Genomic DNA, 20,258 nt, shown 5'->3' on the forward strand with positions numbered 1-20,258 from the left:
TCCTCATCAGCCCTGCAGGTAATTAATCAACCTTTTTTCAGTCACTCTCTCACTCTTTGCCAGTTTGTAGAAGTTGCTGTGTGAGTTTGAGTTTGAGTTTCTGAGGATGGTGCTGTTTTCTTTGTCTTTTCCATATCTGACCATCACTGCTCACACACTTTCCAGTTCTTCCTACAATTACTCCAAACAAACCACTTTGTTTGAATGTTTAATGTGCACCACAAAATTTTAGTCCTCAAACAGATGTATGTATTGCATAGCTCCAGGAGCTTGTTAGAACAGTGTAGAAAGAGTGTATATTCTTAACTAATCTGGTATTTAAAGAAATCTCACACTGCACTGATCTGAGGAAAGCCTCTGTTGCTACCAACAGAGCCATCCCTTCTTTCATCCATCCCAATTCACACATCCTTTTCTCCTGTGGTCTCATTTATCCCATTGGAGTGTAGCCTAGTGGAATTGACTCCAAAGTAGAGCGGAAATTGTTCACAGTAGCTTCATAATTCCTGGCATTATAGCAGGCAAATGGCATGAAAAGTCTTTGTTTTCTCTTCTTTTTGCATCATTGCATGGATTTACAGGGCGGCCGGCTTGACAACCTAATGTGTGCTATTTCTGACTCCTGATGAATATTTTATACAGGGTAGGTGTATATTGCTACCATTTTACTATACCCATGCAAGCTAAAGCAGTCTGCCCTGTATGATTCTCCTATAGTAATAACTACATTATCATTGCAACGCCACTTGGTTAATGTTGGTCTTTAATATTGTCGTGCTTTCAGCTTCTGTAAGCCAGGCTGCTTCGCCTCGATGTCCTTGGGTGGAAATCACTTTACACGAAAAGGGATCTGCCGTCTGTGAACACTACTTTACATCAGCAGGTGAGTACTGAACAGACAGCCATTTTCAGTGAAGGCAGTTATGCTGGGTTGTGGACTCTAGCTCAGGCACAGAACAGCAAGCTGTCGCTGCGATGAGCCGTGAGCACTGTTCAGCCACTTAACAGCCAACTCTTGTCTTGTTTCACATGCGTGGTCGTGTCACGTTCACTAACCCCTCAACAAGCATGCATCTAGCAACAGCAAAACATTTGTAAGGGGAGAGAGGAATATAAACTTGTGAACTGACTTACGATAATATTACCATAGAACATTCAAATGATCCCCACTGGTGAAAAAAACACGTATAGAAAAAAAGTGCAGGGGAAAAAAAACAATTAACAGCATAATCAGTGGGGCATACTAGCAGCTAATTGCTGCCTGTTCTTGCTGACCGTGCTATCACAAACTCGGAGGTAAACACTGATGCATGTTTGAGATATAGTCCATGTGGCTTAATGTGTTTCCCAATGCGCTGAAAAGAGACTATCATCTAATGAGTTTGGATTACAAAAAACATTTATCAGTGAACAGAAACTTAATTAAAATGTGAGGATCTGAGACAAAGAGCCTGAAGTGCCAGTAGTCCCTCTCTTATGTTCCTGATGAAAAAAACTTTGTCTGTAGCACAGGCAACCATGGAGTCCCATACACATACACCACTTTTAGATCTTATTTTGCTCTACCTAAAGGGCACACATGACATTATTTCCATTAGAAAACGCCACGTTGCATCCTTCCTCCAGCTTCCAATTTCCTTGTGGGTGGCTGTGCGCGCTAACAGGTTAATGGGTTCAGTGGTAACCCTGTGGTAAATTGGTTGCTCTGCAGTGGTTAAGGGAGTAATCAAAGTGGCTGATTGCGACCCACTCACCTGTCCTGATCCCCGGGGGTCACACTACCAAAGTGGCTGGTCACACTGTTTCTGCTGCTGCCGGCCAGGCTAGCAGATGGCTAATTGAACGGGCCGAGGCTTTCAGAAGGGTGATGGAGGAGATGAAAAAAAAGCTGAGTGAGGGACAAAGGTAGGGCGGAATGGAGGGAGGGATATACATTCAGAAGCAGATTCTGGGAATCTGAACATGGCACCAAACTCATAATCATGTTGTGGATCTGTGACTTACAAAACTTTTGATATCAGTTTAATACTATTAGTATCAAACTTAATATTGGATAAATGTGGTGCTTTTTGAATGACGTGGACCTTCATTATTTTTGCACATTGCTGTCTGAAAAATACTTGCTTGGAGGGAGTGAATACATCCAAATGTGTGGGCAAGGACAGAGGAAAGTAAAATAAGCCTTAAAACATGAAGATGGAATTGACTTTTTTGTGAAATGTATTTGCATTCTTGCTGAGTTTTGGATGACGTTTTAACAGGTAACTTATAAGTTAAATGCTAAACTAGGCATAGGATGTACCAAATAGTTCAAAGCTTCATTCATAACGTTGACATTCAAATTGTAAAACAATATCAATCAGATGCTGATTTCATGGTCTGCCTCCGAAGAGCGAGCTGCGCTGAGCATCGGCTCTCACAAAAAGGCCAGCAATGGCAGAGAGACAGCATATTTTTACATCTAATTCAATGAATTATGGGTAAAGTACAACCAAAGAATAAGTTGAGTTTGGGCTTTATTAAAAAAAAAAAGCTAATCAAGCCTGTGGATTGTAACAAACCCAGCGCTCGGAGAGGATAGACAGTCAAAGCTACATTTGATAACCTTTTATAGAAGCTTTAAGTGTAAAAAGTCTAACTTTCCTTTTAAATAAACCTTAGGTTAGCTAAACTTATTTTAAGAAAGTTTAATGCCTAATTGTGTACGCACATAGTCTTACTTTGCAATGATGGATTATTACCAACCTTTCTGGATATATTTTATGTTATTTCAAGATAAATTGGCTGAATTGTTTGCGTGTGTGAACTCTAGCAATACAGCCTTGTCCCAGATCTCAGCTATTACTTTGGTAAGTTATCATGTCAAATAGAAGTTATGGCCAAAAATATTATTAAAATAGGCCAACAAAATTAATAGAATTTTCTTATCAACACTTTGGGAAATACACTTATTTGCCTTGTTGCCGGGAGTTAACTCTCATGCCTGTACAGTAAACATAAGGCCAGCAGGGGCTTAGCTTAGCATAAAGACAGAAAATGGGGCTCTGAGCGCGGCGGTGTTTAGGGGGATAATTTACATTTCAACGTGGTTTTGGTTTGTTTGAGTATTGTCTCCTAAAGAGATGCAGAGGTAGGATGGATGGATGGATGGAAGAATGACAGGAAAGGACAAATGCAGGTAAATGGGGAACAATCATGATAAAAAATGTTGAGCTAGATACAGGAAGGGCCAGTAAAATAGAGGATACTTTTAAATATTATGTACAGAAGAAAAGAGGCAGGGTGTGGGGTCATTCAGTCAACATGGCCTATATCAACCTTTTGCAACACGCCAGCAAAAACACTGTTTGAATAACCAGTGCTTTCCTTTCGTCCAACATGACCCCCGGACCGTGGGTCTGAATATTTATAGAGACTTTCAGAGGAAGAAGCTCTGGTGCACATTATCTCAGTGAGAAATATATCTGCTATTCCCTCTTGCTGCAATAAACGCTTTACAAAGCATTTGACATAAAATAATAATAATGCACCACATGCAATTTTTTTTCCCTTGGCGAGAGATGCATTTCGGCACTGGCTGTGGCCAGTTTCCCTCGCTCTGATTATCACAGTGGCACTGAGCTTTTCACCTTGAATGTCCAGTCATTCCCGCAGTAAACTTTAAGTAGTTAATAACTTTAGTTGAAGGACAAAAAGTTTGGAAGTAATTATTTGCAGTGAATAACACATCATTAGGTGTTCACAGAGATGCTCTGCCAGTTACTGATTTTACTTTACTTTGTACTGTTTCATTTTCACCATTTGATGGGTGATGGCAGGTTGTGATAATCATTTTCCAAAAATAAAAACCGCTGTCAATTGTGAATGTCTCTCTCATCTCACTTTCACATCACTTGGTGCGATTGTGTGCGAGTCACTCTCTCTCAAAGGTAAGACGGCTATTGACAGACAGGAAGAGAGACGGGCGTGCACAGTCAGGCGTTCAAATGTTCTGGCGTTCAGGGAGTCAAGCAAACTGGCATATTTCGGAAATTCGATATTGATGCAGTCGGACAGCCAGTTGGACACAATCAGGTGTTCAGACAGGTGGTCAGTCAGTCCAGCAGTCAGACAGACAATTAGACCAGTAGGTAGGTTGCTGTGTAGGGAATGCAATTAACATTCAGTCAATGCTGTTACAGCCCTACACACACAGACAGCATGGCAGATTAGCAGCTCTCCACTGACCAGTTGCTCTGAACGAGCCAACGGAGCCACATAGAATGAATGGATCATTTAACAATAGGTTCGTCTTCCTGGAGCGGCCATAACGACCGATATGGCTGCCAGAAAGACAACTGTGAACACTGGAGGATTGAGCATGGCGAGGTGTGTCTCGGTTAGGGGCACAGGTTCTACTGATGAAATAGCAGTTACTGTCCAGTGAACTTCACAGTGAAAACCTTGAGCTTTGAAGGATGCGTGAAGAGCAGCAAGAGGTATATTTTGTAATTTACGTGATCACAATGCCAACTGAGGGCAGACTGTTTGGTTAAATTGACTGGAATGGTGCAGTTTCAGCCTCATTAGCCAATCGCTGCCCATTAATTCTATTAGAATCTGTGTTATGATGCAGAGTTTCTGCAGTGGACATTATCCATGACCTTCTCTTCAACATTAGAGAATTGGCTTTCTTATAATAGATCCCTTAAAGTTAAGTGCAGTAGGCATAGGTGGAAATTGTGACAGCACAGTGAGAGCAAAACAGCAGGTTATTGTATATCTTTAATGAATCTCTCTTCTGTGATGAATTTGTATCTGTAGCTTTTTGTAAAGCAAAGACATTCAATAAAACCATGGTCTGTACTTGGAGCTTGTTGCATCACCTGCTCATAAGATCTAACTTCTCTTTATAACGTAAATGTTTAATAATTAGAACACATACTTAAATTACGTTGTTACTGAATATTTGCACCTGAAAATGCCAGGTTAAACTGCTCAATAGCCTTGCATTTGACTTCCGGGATTGCACCAATGCCGCTGGAAATTTGGCCGGATACATGTATTTTCCGTTTCCTACTGCTTTTTTTGTTGGAATTTCAAACTCGGATTTATGAGAACTGTGGTTAACTGCTCCTCAGATCTCTGCATGGTAAATTGAAATGGCTAGCTAGTGTATCTGTCAATCTGAGTTTTCTCTCGCACGACTATTTTGCAGCGGCACTGTGCAGATCTTAGCGACTGCCCTTGACAATTGTGATTGGTTAAGAGAAATGCCAATAAACCCGAGCATGTTTTTCTCCCATCCCGGAATGCTATGTGGAATGGCCAGACCCTCCTCCGCTTCGCAGTGTGTGGATGGGCTGGCAAAGCGAGACTACTGTTACTGTTAAGGACAGCAGTAGATAAGTTAAGGAACTGAATTATCAAACTGAAAAAACAAACGTTGCTAGTAGATGTGACTGATTAAAGTGAAGAGTAAAATAGATTGTAATGTTAAACACAGCTGACCTGACACTTGATCAAAAGGCTGTTTTAATTATGATATTTTGAATTTGCATGTCACGGAAATAACACTTTCTTAAATTGCATTCTTCACAGCATGACTAGTCTTTCTACTAACTAGGCAAACATGTCATACAAAGTAATGGTAATTCTGTTTATCGTTTGGCCCCTGTTAAACTGTTATTTTCAGCAGTTATTTTACAGCTTGTGATACTGCAGTGCCGATTTTTACTACTAAAATCGTTCTATCTAAAATTCTAATGGTGTAACTAGATTTGGTAATCACTACCCTAAGCTAGAATCTGTACTCCGAACTTTAGAAGGGCTTAAAACACAAACTTAATGGATTTACAAGCAGCCGGTGCAAACCTGGTGCAATTTGTTCAGCGATCCTTTTGGTACAGCACAGTTTGACTTGTTGTGGGAAACTCCCAGGTGTTGCTAATAACACTATGTATATAGAAGTGTCCCAGTAAACCATGTCTGTGTGACTAAATGGAATACAGCCTTAATTATTTGTATTTACACCTGTTTTTTCCTAATGTGATGTCAAAATGTCTCCTGTGAAAAGGCCTGTTATCAGGCTAGGTGAGTACAATGGCACTGCAATTTGCAACCCAAGTTGTCTTTTGAATTCTACTTTATTCTGTTCTTTGGATCGGTACTGAATGGCATCAAGTATTTAGCACAGATTTTTAAATATAATGTGTTCACAACTCTGCTAGCTCCTTTAAATTCCTCTCCCATACCTCCCTCTGCCAGGTTGTTTAAGGTTTTTTGCTTGCTCACAGCCAACGCTAAAATGATAGAGAGATTTATTCTAACTCCTGCTCAGGTCAAAAGCCTTGTTTTGCTTCCGGATGCAGTTCATTAATGTCCATAACGAGGGCTGACAGAGAATTAATACAAATTAAAATGAACCAAAGAGTGCCTGCAAACTTGTCTTCATTAATAGGTAAGTGACAATATCATTTGTGTGGGGTACTCTTGCCAAGAGGCTTATACAATAAGCGCTGTACAGGCTGCCGTCCTATGAGTTATTTCATTGTTTTTGAGCATAATTAGCTTTTGATAAAGCTTTATGACAGGGGTGTAGATGAAGGCAGGAGAGAGAGTGGGTAAAATAAATCTGCTCTAACAGGGTATTACCCTCTGGGCCCTGTGGTCTTATTGTGGGGTCTGGGCTCTCCCATTGTGCATTAGGTTATATGAATTTGGAAAGTGGTATCTTTCGCAGGGAAAGGGTGCCTCTCTTTGTTGTGCAGTTTCCACTGAACCATTTTTCATGTAGGTGCTCCACTCTGTATTGATTAGGCTTCATAAATTGTGAAATTGTATAGGAGCGATGGAGATGCCTAAAAGCTGCCCTAAATAGGTTAATGCTGGGTAGCGAGAGCCAGCAGGGAGTAGAGCAGCAACGAGAGCTCCATCTCAGAGCGGCTCATTTGAAGGCACTGCTGAGACCATGTATAATCCCTTTACGAAATTAACGTACGAGGAGCTCTTTATCAATGTCTGCCTTTGTCTTATACAAATACAGATATGTGCACACTGCTGCTGACAGTCTAAGAGCCCCCCTACCAGATTTACTGCAGGTTGGATGTGTTGGCATCAGCGAAAAAGATGCACAGAATTGTAGTTTTTCAATACCATGTTGGAAATTTAGCCTACATTTAGGCTGTGTTCTAAATCCCTCTCACTATAGTCCCTGTACAATAGACAAATATCTATATTATGCGGTAAAATTAGATTTTAGACATTTACAGATTATTGTACTTTTACGTCATTACTCTATTAAACAGTAGTGTGTTATGCGGTGTACTTTATTCATACCTGTGTGGAATTATTTTAATGGCACTAAAATGGCAGACTGTAATATATAGTGTTGAATAATTACACGCAAGTGTATTTGATAACGGAAACTGAAATTTGGCAGTATTACCATAGCAATGAGCAATTTGTCACACTGGGACTTTTTGTTGCTCAGTGTGTGATTATGAACTGGATGTCACTTACTGTCCAAGCTGCAGCGACATCGTAACATAAAACATGTACGCTTGCCTCGTTGTTACTAGGATTTGTAACTAGGCATGGGCCGGTTACTGGTTTCAAGGTTTTAAAAAGTCCGTTTTTAAAACACTAACATTTTCCGCCATACCGTTCTTGCATTAAGAGTTTTTTTATGTCTTCAAGGACAGAAAGTGCAGTTCAGAAATCCCTGTACCTGCAGGTGTGCAGTGTTTTTTCAAAATAAAATACATTGTATTCAATGGGAAACGTTTTTTGTTTTTAACCAGACATTTCAAAAATAATAACTTACATAAGGCCGCACGATATGAGGAAAATATCTAATTGCGATCGTTTTGACTGATAATGAGATTTTAATATGATTTACGATATTGGAGGAATGATTGTTTTCGTTTTCATTGAAAATTAACATTGAAAGAAATGAAAATGATCATAGTGTGTTGTTTTTTTTGCGAGGATCTGTACCAAAAAATACATTTTTTTTCTTTCTTTAGTCCGTAGAATACGATTTGTAGGCCGGGACATCACTGCAGCACCACAGTACTTAATTCTGAATGGTTTGACGCATATTTTGCCATTAACAAATATTGTGCCCCCCTGCGATTTAGATATAGCACTAGTCCATATTTCAATAAATTATGATTAATTGTGCAGCCCTAATTTGCTGTCAGAATCTCATACCAACCATGCCTTTTAGTAACTAAGATCATTTGCAGTCAAATTAGTAGTTGTCAAAAAGTTACCTATCATCCTCAGTCTGTATAGATGTTTCTCTTTTTTGTTAGACTTGTGGGTAGACGCCCTATCTTAAAATTATTGCAGCACAGAGAAATTAAATATTTTATCTATTACTGTTATTAAATCATGATTAACAATACTTTTTTTTTGGTGGATTGGCATTTACCTACAATATTAGCACATGAGAATAAAAAAGGTTTCACTGCTTTAGTAAAGTAAAAGCCTGTGATATCTACTGCACCCCTCTTTCCTACATCTTTTCAACATATAAATGAATTAGCTTACGTTGTTTAATACATCAGTCATTCAGAACAGTCAGATATAGGCAGCCGTCTGAATGAAGCTGCAACTAAATGTGTATACACACACACACGCTCGCACTGCGTTGTGTGTATCTTTCCTGCTGTTTGTCGTCTGTCAGCTGAATATATGCGTACTGTCATGTGTACTGATCTCAGATACTGAGGTATTTAGATTAAACCATCTCTCTCTGTTCCCATTCATCGCACCAGACTACTGGCTGTCACTGCTACGTTAATGTGGAAACCAAAAGATGAATGTCTGTTACTGTTTTTTTTGGTACATTGTACAGTAGATCAGAATGTATGCAACATGTGTTTCCCTTTTGTTTGTGCTCAATGTCCTGTGTACACGTGCGAGTGTCCACCTCATCCTGTTCAACGAAATAAGGTATGAGTTGTAATTGGCAAAACAGGGAGCCACAGTCATCTGTCTTTGTTCAACGCTGATGTCCTGTTATATATCAGAGGCAAAGATGAATGCAGTTAATAGACTGTGACACAGCCATTAACTACAGCTGTAATAGAAGTGTAATGGAATCAAACCGTTTCTCCCCTCAGCATAGCCAGGCACAGGTAAATGTTTAAAGAACGGTCGCTTTTGAGGCACCCGTCTCTTCCTTTCTCACTCCCTTTTTTCTTTTATCTCATTCCGTCTTTGCTCCCTTCTCTTGCATACGTTCGCATTCCCTCTCCCCTCCCTTCAATCTATCCAATGCATCAGCCTCACCCCTCCTTGGCCCCCACTCTCCCAAGGCGTTGCAATCGTCCTTGAACCTCCATCAGCCTCCTCACCTCAACATCAAAGCCAGCAGATAAAAGCGTCCAGTTGTCCATTTTCCTACTAAAACCGTACGCCGCCAGACAGATCCTCTCTGTTTTCATCCTGCGTCTTGGGGATAAAATGTAACGTTGCCCCCCCACACATCCCTCTCTGTAACCCCATTTGTAACCCCTTGTATATGCCTGTATGAAATTACCGCATTGATCGGTGAATTTGTCGTTTATGGTTCGAGCTCTTGAGTTTCAGCAGATAATGGAAGCCGTGTTATGCACCAACGTGGACAGAAAATCGTTGGAAAATGGAGAGCAGTCATTTCTGCACAAGGATAATAACCATGTATGGACAATGTGGGGAGGATTCATTAAAAGCTTATATGGCATTTTTTTTCTTCCAAAATCCTACTTTTATGTTATTTTTGACTTGATCTTGATCTCAACAAGCCATTTGACACTTTCATCTAAAGCCGGTTGCATTTTTCTCAGAGCTCACACATCTATAGTGTACCGTAATGTAGAGATTTCACTGCCACTGTAGTTACAGAAATACAATTACTGCCGATGACGCAACATATAAAGTTTTTTTTTTTCTGGGGAAAGTAAATACATTCTCAAACAGCACTATTTATATTCTCTATCTTACCTGTGTCACAACCTTCAGTTTTCTTTTCAGGCCTCTGCACCTACAGATACGAACCAGACAAATGTGCTTTGCATCCAGAGAGGTGATGGGTTTAGGGGCTGCTGCTCCTCGTTTTTCTTCCCCTGCTGTCATCGCTTGACCAACCCTACCACCAAGTATCACAGCACAGTTATCACACATGGAGGAAGAGGTACGGATATATATGCATTTGTGTCCGTAATTGTGTTTATACACAAAGTACCAACAAAAGAGGGGCCCATTTGTGAAAAACGTTACTCCATAGCGCTACTTGGGGCAAAAACTTCACAGGGTACCTTTTTAAAATCTATCTTCTTCCCATGGGGTTTGTAAGATGTGTGCCAACATACTTTTACAAGTTAGTAAATATGAAGAGATGGAGCTTTGCAGAATAAGTGTATGGGATCTTTCAATGGTAAAATGCCTTTTAAAAACAATAAATCATTAGTCCTGTACCAGAAAAGAAAATTAGGCAAATTTTCAGCCTTTTTCCAAAGGAACAGACACAGTACCTCACCATGAAACGAGATGTGTGACATGTAGCTTACTGTACTCCTGTGTTTAATCTTCAACTCTTATTCTTGACATAAAGACAAACTTGGAAAATGGAGTGTTACTGAGCTGGCCCAACAGTCATTTTTGACCTATTCCACCTTTCTCTATCACACCAATTGATTCTGTCCAAATCAGTCATTTGACTGTAGCCTGGCCTGCCTATGTGAAATTGTTTTCCTATAGAGCACAAAATCAATCAGAAAGCACGTCTCCTAAACATATTGATGTTATCTCTGTAATGAGATATGCCTCTGACCAGTGAGCACAGGCTCGGCTCTTGTCAGCTCATGGATAAACTGAGATTTAAAAAAAAAAAATGAAACACTGTTGATATGCCATGTAGGCTGTCACACTTGCTGCAACACGGTCTCACGGCAATTTGTGAAATAGTCATTTTTCGTGGTGGTGAGCAAGAATTTTAATGTAATGTGGTTCATTTTCTCTTTTTTTTTGTGGTGCTCCGCACATAATGAGAAGCATCTATATGGACTTTGGGTTTATGAAAAAACGGAAAGGACACGTCACATGCCGGGACACAAGCCGGTCTCTGGGGTTACGCCAATAACAACGGGACACGCGACAACAACGGGAAAAACTGGGAAATTAATTTCCACATGCAGGAGACAGTCTCTGGGGTGAAAGTCCTGTGTTTGACCCATCCACTACCCCAGCCAACCTCACTACGTGGATTTTCATAGTACTCTCTACCGTAGTCATGCTGTGATCACGCAAAAATGCTTCCCATTCAAATACATTAGATGAAAATTCGTGCTCACAACACGAAAAAAATACTAACGTGTCCATGTACACGAATCAATAGATTAAATAACTGAGACTGGGTTGCCCTTGAAAGACGTGCTTTTACTGTATTTAAAAAATAACCTTGGCCCTTCAGGGACAGTATCAGATGTCAGTGGCTTCTGAAGCAGCTTTGTGCGAACCAACTTGTATGATAGGAAAATATTATCCGAAATGTTCCAAAGTTACGCTTTGAAAGCAACGCTTCCAAACAAAAGACAAAATCAGTCTCCAAAACCACAGAAATCTTTGAAGGGATTTTAATCTTAGCATGCTGCGAAGAAAGGCAATTTGCTTGAAGATAGTCTAGTACCGAAACGTGGCCTACTTTTAAACGTTGTATATTTTTGCAAGTTAGACGGTGTGTGGGAGTTCTTTGCAGCTTTTGAGATGCTTGTCCCCCTCTGACGCACCTGTCTCACGTTGTAGATTATGATTATGTATTCTGTACTGAATCTTAGCATGCCAACAGGGGCATATTTCAGAAATGATTAGGGGTGAATGAGCTCCATCCGGTCCAGCTGAGAACAATCATGCAGTGATATATGAATTGTGTCTGTTTGGTGTTCATCAGAGCAGTGGAGCTCCTTCCTGATTAATCAGACTCACCTGTTTTCGTCCCCGTCTGGGACTGGACAAACTGGGCAGTGCATCATTACCTGCTCTGATTTAGACCTGGATGGCTGCAGACGGCCACCACGGGGCTCTGCACCTGCTTCTTCTGCCAAGTGAAAATGCATCTTAACTTTCATTTAGCTAGTTGGTCGATTGGTTTGTCCATCTTTCTTTCCTTCTTTTTGCCTTCAAATCATTTGACCTCTTTTCCTTTTTTTTCCCGGAATGTGTGCATTTTCCAGAGACGAATGCAAAATAATTGTATCGATGCGAACAAGACCAAAGCGAGAACCGGAAACTGACGTCAGCAGCAGAGGAAGCGTCTCCGCTGTTGGCCGAAAAGTAAATCAAGCTCTACTTGTCCTTCCACCTACTGTCCCCCCCATCAGGTGTTACGAGTCATTGCTCTCCTAGGCACAATCAACCATTCTCGGCTGCTTATGTGGCTGCCTGCTCGGCGTTTAGAAGACTTGTAAATGATGTCATTCGAAGTACACGCTCAAGGCCTCTGTCATCTCTCGTGTCGAAGATTCCTGTTAGGCAGATAGATTTATAGCACACTTCAACTCAGTCTCGTGCACACAGGTGGAGTTGGATAAAGATTTTTTTTTTGTGAAATGCATGGAGGGTGCAAAAATGCCCTTGAATAAGATACAGTAAAATATATCATGCATGAATTAGCTCTTTTCCATTACACTTTGTTCATTTATTATTCATTAAGCTGTTAATATTTACATCCGATAAGTCATTATTTAAGACTTATAATCTGTGCTTTTTTTCTAAAAGGCTCTTTTATGATCAGAAAACAAGTGAGTATGCAGTCTGAAGTGGAAGGAAATGTTCGAACCATTGCAGTAAAAGAAAATGCCAACTCCACACAAAAGTAACTGATAGGGTTTTAAAATTTAAGGAAGATAGTCAATGGCAAAGAAATGGCATCCTATTCTATAAGGCCTGCTAGGAGTGGAACCTTTATCTGCCAATACCTAATGCATCTGCTTAAATAAAAATATTGTGAAACAATTGGCTCCTAAAAACCTGTTTGGATTGGTGCAGACACGCGTACAGACAAGAGGAGACCTATAGGGAATGCACACACACGTGCACACAGTGAGGCTAGCAGGCTCACCTTGCTGTGTACTCTGTGACTGAGATGTAAATGTGCTGCTCACCTTGCTACTGCAAAATCCTGCTGTGATCAAAGTGTTTTTTTTTAGAGACATGACTCACTGTGAAAATCTGATCTGAAGAATAGCGCTGCAGGTGGAGACACCGGCATTTTAATCACATGGGCCCTCCCTCATTCATGAAACATGCGTACGACCTAAAACGGGCGCATGACGGGCGTACGCTGATTCTTACGCAAAGCTTGACCTTGATCAATTTGAACGTGAGCGTAAGCTGCAAAAAGTTTGAGTCAGTGTGGACTTTCGGTGCAGCATGTAACAAGAGAAGAAGTCATCAGTTGATCACTTATCGACAATGGTAGATTTGGCTCTTTTTTAGAAGACAAGCAACAGTGCACACGTAGCCTACACACACGAGCCATGGTGGAGGGAATGCAGAAAATGCCAGAGTCTGCAACATTGTTTTAGCCTCTGGGGTTCTGCACTACATCATCGCGCAGGAAAACAAGGTGCCATAAATGGAGGCCTAGTGACGGAGCCAGCTGACCCAATGCCCAGAGAGCAGTGTCCAACACAGCCCCAACTAGGGGCTATTTGAAGGAAACAGGATATTATTCCTTGCTTTCAAAAGGTATGTTATGTTTGGCAATGATATTCAATACAGGAAACATGACAATGCACAACATTTTTTTTTTTTTTCTTCAGGTTTTCGTTTGTCTTAGGGGTCTTTAATGGCCACAAGTGGACGATTTCTTTCTGCCATTGACCAACATCTTACGTCCTGTTTTTCCAGCCCCTCTGCTCTGTCAGACACGCGCTCTCCCTCACAGCTATTGTCTGGCTCTGATTCGTGGAAAAAAAACAAGTAAAAAAAAAAACCACCTACTTGTAGGCCCAAGAGATTGCAATATAAGCCTGTATGTTACTATTAGGAGTATAGCATACATATGTCAAGGATGTATAAATTAAACTTCAGCTGGAGTCCGATTTACTACGGCAACACTGACTGCATCAGTGATCTCTTTCTATTTTGCATTCTTCCTATAGCCTTCAGTACCAGTTTTTAGGCTGCCACATAAAACTGAGATGTCAGGGTTTTAATCTCAACCTCTGAAACGTGTCACTTCTAAGCCGAGTTACATCTGGCCATGTCGTAAATGGTAGGGGCGAGGCCCTAAAAACGGACTAAAAAAACTATATTGGGGCGTGATATTTAAATTACGATCGTTTCCGGCCGCTGCATTTATCAACGTAGGACCAATCTTACGCTCTGATTGGTGTGATGCGAATGTTTCATGACTCTCACTTGAAGTAAGAGGATTTCTGCGCTGGTTTCTACGTTAGGTTGATGAATGAGGGTAATTGTGTGTATGTGTGCTTGCAGACGTGAATGCATGTCTTTTTGTGTTCATATTTTGTGTTTGCATTCGAGCATTTCTTTTTTCCATGCCTGTAAGTTTGGTTCAGAGTGGGTGCATGTATGTGCACATGTTAGCAAGCTCAAGTGTGACGGCTACCAAAGAGGCAGGTGGATCTCTCAGAAGCAGCAAATGTTTTTTTGTTTTTTTTTGCAGTGGCTCAGCCTGGGGTTATTCTAGCTCAGCCCCTATTGAGAATGTGACACGGATACAGTGCCTTCCAAAAGTGTAAATCCCCCTATGCCAAATTAGTAAATTCATTATCTGATAATCTCCGAGCTACTGAATAACCTCAGCTAACGTTTTTTGACAATATTAACACTGAACTAAGGCTGAATCTCATTTATGTCTTACCCCTAGGTTTTGCACATTCACGCGAGACTAAGGGCTGTCCCAATACTCATTTTGATCAAAGGGTAGGGGTGTATGGCCCTTGAAACCATAGACAGTTAAAGAAAGCAAGGGAGGACACAAGCTTATTTGAAACCAAGGGGTATCATATACATTATGCAACAGGCAACAATGGCTGCCAAAGACCCATAAATGTATTTTCGGCTTAAATAATTGATTTAAAAGTTACAACAGTTTTTTTTAATTGCTCGCTTGCTATGCTAATGCTAACCGTTAATGTTATCGTTACATTGCTGATTTGCACAGCAGTCCCACATTTCTCTGCCTTGAATGGACTCCACGCATGTCTACAGTTTTAACCATTAGCAGAGAATTTAGTTTGATATCGGTGCACAACACTACTTGCTTTGTAGCCATTAATACATGCTTTATATATACCGTCCTAATCACACAGGGACGCAGGAGGACACAGCGGCTGATCCACTTTTGGGCTGAAAACGAACAGAAGTTTCTTAAATCATGTGTTCATGCTGTAGCCATATATTATTGTATTGGTACTGTATTATTGTAATCTTTAATTCCTGTTCATGCACTTCTACATTGTCATAATTGTTGGTTATGATATGGGACACTGAAAGTAAAGTGAGGGAAGGGTTACTGGCCAACAGGCATCAGACTAGTCTGGAATATCAGAATAGCCGTTTGTTTGTGGTCTTGTGTCTTTTTTAGTTTGAAATATAATATACAATGTATAAAATATATAACATAATTTTAATATAATCAATTTATTGGGCAATAAAGACAGATTTTTTTTCTTTCTAAATGACATTGAATATGGTGATAACTGAAACAGATATACAACACCAAGCAGTGTATACATGTGTTTTGCAAACAGACCTAAGTACTACACAGATAACTGCCTCTGCACCATCAAAGTGAACATAAAATAACTATAAAATGTATCAATGCATATGAAACTTGTCAAAACCCACGCAATCAACGTAGACACACTTGCAGACTGCATCTTGGGAGTTTGTGATCAATACTGTTTGGGGATGTAACCAAGTGGTGTCCCATTTCATAGGGGGATGTTTTCACCCCTAACCCTTACCACTTGGTTTTAAAGGGCAGGGGTAAGATGGAGAAATGGGATTCAGCCTAAACCTGACCCTTTAAGTCACAGTAATAACCAATTTGACACAATGTTCTAACAATAAGCAATTTTTGGTTTATTTTTCAATTTGGGTTCTAATCTTCACCATGAAATTACCATATCTTTGGGGGGCTTGTGCCCCACAAAAAGTGTCTAAAATCGCGGATGTGCTCAACCATTTGCCGTTTACATTACAGACCATAAAGCATATCATGCAGGCCTTTGTCTAAGCATATTTAACAATGTTTCAGACTCAAAATGCAGCAATTGATCCATTTTGACAAATTTTGTAGTTCACCTTTGCAAATTCATCGAAGTGTGAACGAAAGTGTGTGAAAATACCAGGCGGTGAGCGATATTAGCAACATTATGAATGCTTTATGACACCGTGTATGAAGCCCGTAACTCAGAGAGGGAGAGAAAGTGCTGCAACAAAACCCTGTGGTGTCTTGAAGATAGTCAAACAATTTTCAAGACCAGCAACTTTCAAGTCTATAAAAATTGATCTGTTTGTCATGAGAGGAGACCCATTTGGGATTTCTCAAGCGTGAAATCTTTGTGAAATGGGTGTATCAATCAGAAAAACAGAGACAGAGATTGAAAGATGATAGAGTGAAAGAGTTGAGAAGGAGTGAGTGGAAAAGCCACCAAAAAAGACATCGCTTTAATTTAGTCATTGTTTCATCTTTCCTAAATCCTTTCGAGAAGAATCCAGCAGCAGAATATCACTGCACGTCCATTAGCAGTGATATGAAAAGCAATCGACTCCTTAAATGTCGGAGTGTTTGATATTTTGTATCTTTTTTATGTTCCTAACAACACAGCGCTGCTGTCGGATATATGCTTTGCATTCTACAGTATTGGCATAGAGCGTCTGTCTGAATAAAGTGCATTGAATCTTCAGCAGCTCAGCAAGCATCCCCTCATGCTTGCAAAGCTGCCAGAAAACATCTTTCATGATTATTATTATTCACCAAGAAAGCCACATTGTTAACTCCGTCAATTTGTACGTGTGTACAGGACTCAAAGAGAATCCTTCAAGTACAATACGTTTCTGGATTGATACAATAACAATGGCGGCAGATTTACCATTCAAACTTCATCTTTTTAAACGATGGGTCTTTGTTTTCATGCAGAAGTAAACAAACGCTTTGAATTTTTAGCAGACAGCCGCGGAGTTCGTCAGCTGAAATGACGACAGCTGTAGCTAGCTAGATTATGCTAATGCGAATGCCGAAAAGTTGGTTGAACATTGTTTAAAGCTAAAGTATAAGGACATTGGTTCACAGCTTGGACTCAGTGGATAAAGCATTGACTTGCAATGTATTTTTATTTCTATTTTTTGGCTATCATCACCTTTTCCCACAGGAGTTTCCCCTTTCCCCCTTTTTCATGTTTTTGTTTTTCCATATATTACTTATAAATTGAGGTGCCTGATCAATTGTTACAATGTACCGAATATTCAATAAAAAATAAATTAAAATAATTAAAATTCAAAGCTGACTTTTCAATTAGTTTTTAAAACAAATCGCACAGTCTAAGACAAATTGTTGATGAGAATTGAAAGGGTTGTGGTTAAAGTATAGAATGTGGGGTGGGGTGAGTTAGTGGTGACCAAGCTCCCACGAAATGTGCCGAGCTTTAAAGCCAATTTGACATAGTGGACAAATGGTAGAATTACAACTTCTGTATTTGCCACATGATGCTATGGAACCCAGAAATATTTTTCCCTGTGAATATACAAAAGGAGACGTCTGTAAATGAGTGGATATATTTTACAAAATTTTACATGTTACCCGCCACAACATGACCGTCTGGTCCAATAACATTTGGAAAGTTGTCAGCAGAAGTCTGTAATGCGCTTGCTTAGGGGCCTTACCGTGCAGAAGCAGTGCCGATCATCCGGGTATTTTTAGACGCGACCACTGCATTTTTTTGGGCTTCATGTACAAATGTGAAACTCTCATAGGAATGAATATGGCCCACCTCCAATGCTGCATCCTGTTCTCTCATACATCCATGGTAGTGACGTGCAGCCGACTTTCCAACAGTCCTGTCAAGTGTTAACACATCTTCATGTTGATCAGATCATTCAGTCTATGAATGTGGTTGGGAAAAGCATTGTATGTCAACAAACCTAACGAAGCAGCTGGAAAACCTGCTGAGTTGCTGTTAACCTGATCTATTATGTCTTAAAACAACAATTTATAGGTCAAGTGTAACCACAGCCACGTGTTATGGGGTTTTTAGGAGAGTGATCCTCTCTGCTGCCATACCTCTGCTCTAAATGTCTGTCACACACTCTCCCAAGGTTTTGAATGTGTTAAGATCAGCAGTATGATAGTTGTATCCTGCCTCTGTCTGAGAGGAACATTCAGTTTCTAACAATACATCCTTACCCGAAGCAGACAATGAGCTGCCATGGAGACATAATGACAAACCATAACCCCGCTCTCCAGCCATTATGCTCACAGAGAGCATGCTGATGTTCATAAGACCAGGTATTATGATCATATTTATGACTTGGAACTGTTGTAAGACATAATTTCCAACATATACCATTACAACATAACTAATTTCCCTGTAGCAGAAGTGATTAATCTATTCTGTTAAATAAAGCTGACAGCTTGACAATGTTTATACTTGTTTTACATTCCATTTTACATCTGTACCCTTTTTTTCAGCAAACCCATTGTTGATTATGTACTGTTAGCCACGTTATGAGTAAAGCGGGATTTACAGTTCTGCGTGGGCTCTACGTAAAGCTTACACTGTAGCCTACGTAAATGGCCTGAGGTTTATACTTGTGCGCTGGTGTGACGGGATTAGCGTCTGAGCAGGTACCGACTCTAGAGACACAGTGAGAGAAGCAAAGTGTCTCCCCTGTGCTTTCTGAGCAAAGTGGGGAAGATATAGCAGGAAAAGTTAACCCTCTCCTTGATTTTAATGTTTACGGAGAAGGAAGACCTGGGAAATGAGTCGGGGGAAATGCAACAGTAGCAAGGTCAAGCGGACCAATCACAGTTGTTGCGGTCTGCGGCACTGCAATGTGTAGTTATATTTTGCGAGGTGCACCTCAGGATACAGTGTAGGGTCCGTGTCAACACGCGCCGGCGGTGTGGATGTAACACAGGACCATAAATTGGGCTTTAAAACATAGACTGTTAATAGTAGTTTTTTACTATTGCAATGACAATTTTTTCAATACTTTAAACAATTTTTCTAAACTCTTAACGCACCAACACACCTACAACACACAACTGGCAAAACAGTCAACTTGATCCTCAACACTAACACAATACACTGTCTACAAAAACAATGCATTCATGTCATGTTCAAGCATTTTAAATCTTGTGTTAACTGTATGCATTTTGTGTCAAAGCAACAAGAAAATGTGCATAGGCTACACAGACAGATGTTGTGCTAGCTGTGTTAAGAGTTTAAGAAAGTTGTTAGAAGTGGTGAAAAATTGTCACAGCAATCGTAAAAAAACTGTAATGGACAGGACATGTGCAACATCATCCTTTGGTTTGTGGAGATCTGCTATGAGTCGTTGACTTTTCAGTTACTGGCGCAGCCATTGTGGTTGGGTGTGACGTTTTTAGACGAGAGGCAGGAGTGAGGGAGGAGCCCTTACAGTCTGCTTTACACACTTTCACCGGCAATCACATCATTGCCACGCCTTGAAACTCCTCCTGCTTTATCATCGATTTCAAAATCAACAACGACGATTATGAAAAAAATGAACATCATTCGGTGTTGTAGAAGACTTAAAACTAGCGATTGAGACCATAAACTCATGAACTTGTTCACTGAGGTCATAATTCAAAGGAGAAGTGGGTCACTATCTCATAGACTTCTACAGAAACTAACCTCCTTTTGCAACAGGACCTGTCGCCCCCTGCTGGAATTCAGGTAGAATGCAGGTTTAAGGCACTTCCGCATTTGCAGCACTTTACCGAACTGGATAGTTTGTCCATTAATATACAGTCTATGTGTTAGACAATCAGTTGCACGGTCAGTTGTTGAGCATGGGTGCACAGCTCAACCAGAAAAAAGATCTCCGGAAGCAGAGTATGACCGGCCGCTGGCTGCATCGCTCTCAAATGTAGCCATTAAGTTTGATTTTAGTTAAGGTGAAGAGTGGCAGCTAAAATCCCCAAAAACTGTCAGTGCTTGTGGTCAGTGTTGCTTCTCCACCATAACATGAGCTGAAATGAAGCATGAGCTCCCTCCCTCCTATCCACCACC

At 40.4% G+C, this 20,258-nt stretch overlaps 1 long non-coding RNA gene across 1 annotated transcript; it reads left to right on the top strand.

Moving 5' to 3' along the window:
* Window positions 1-184: 184 nt before the first annotated feature.
* LOC116671467 (uncharacterized) lies at window positions 185-19,288 on the top strand. The gene is made up of 3 exons (XR_004327277.1): window positions 185-198; window positions 6,056-6,059; window positions 19,168-19,288. It is a non-coding gene; the product is annotated as an uncharacterized LOC116671467 (long non-coding RNA).
* The last annotated feature ends 970 nt before the right edge of the window (window positions 19,289-20,258 follow it).

The sequence above is a fragment of the Etheostoma spectabile genome, chromosome 21 (genome assembly GCF_008692095.1).
Source record: "Etheostoma spectabile isolate EspeVRDwgs_2016 chromosome 21, UIUC_Espe_1.0, whole genome shotgun sequence".
Classification (NCBI taxonomy): domain Eukaryota; kingdom Metazoa; phylum Chordata; class Actinopteri; order Perciformes; family Percidae; genus Etheostoma; species Etheostoma spectabile.